Below are 234 nucleotides of genomic sequence, written 5' to 3'. Positions count from 1 at the left end.
CTCATCTGTGGGGTCGCTTCAGGGTGTGTGGGTACCCTGGCTGTCCTGTGTGGCCGTGATTCTGTGTGTATGCGTGACTCTGTGTTCCTGCAAGGGTCTAGGTAACATTGTGGGTCTGGTGATGTAATTCTACATAAGTGTCTTTGTGATATAATTCTATGAACTGGTGGGGGTGGGAAGTTGTAATTCCATCTACCTGTACGTTGTTAGTATCCTCCGAGTGAAATGATTCTG

This window comes from Mustela nigripes, chromosome 17 (genome assembly GCF_022355385.1).
Source record: "Mustela nigripes isolate SB6536 chromosome 17, MUSNIG.SB6536, whole genome shotgun sequence".
NCBI lineage: Eukaryota > Metazoa > Chordata > Mammalia > Carnivora > Mustelidae > Mustela > Mustela nigripes.
The sequence above is the reverse complement of the archived record's forward strand: the minus strand, read 5'-3'. Positions refer to the sequence as shown.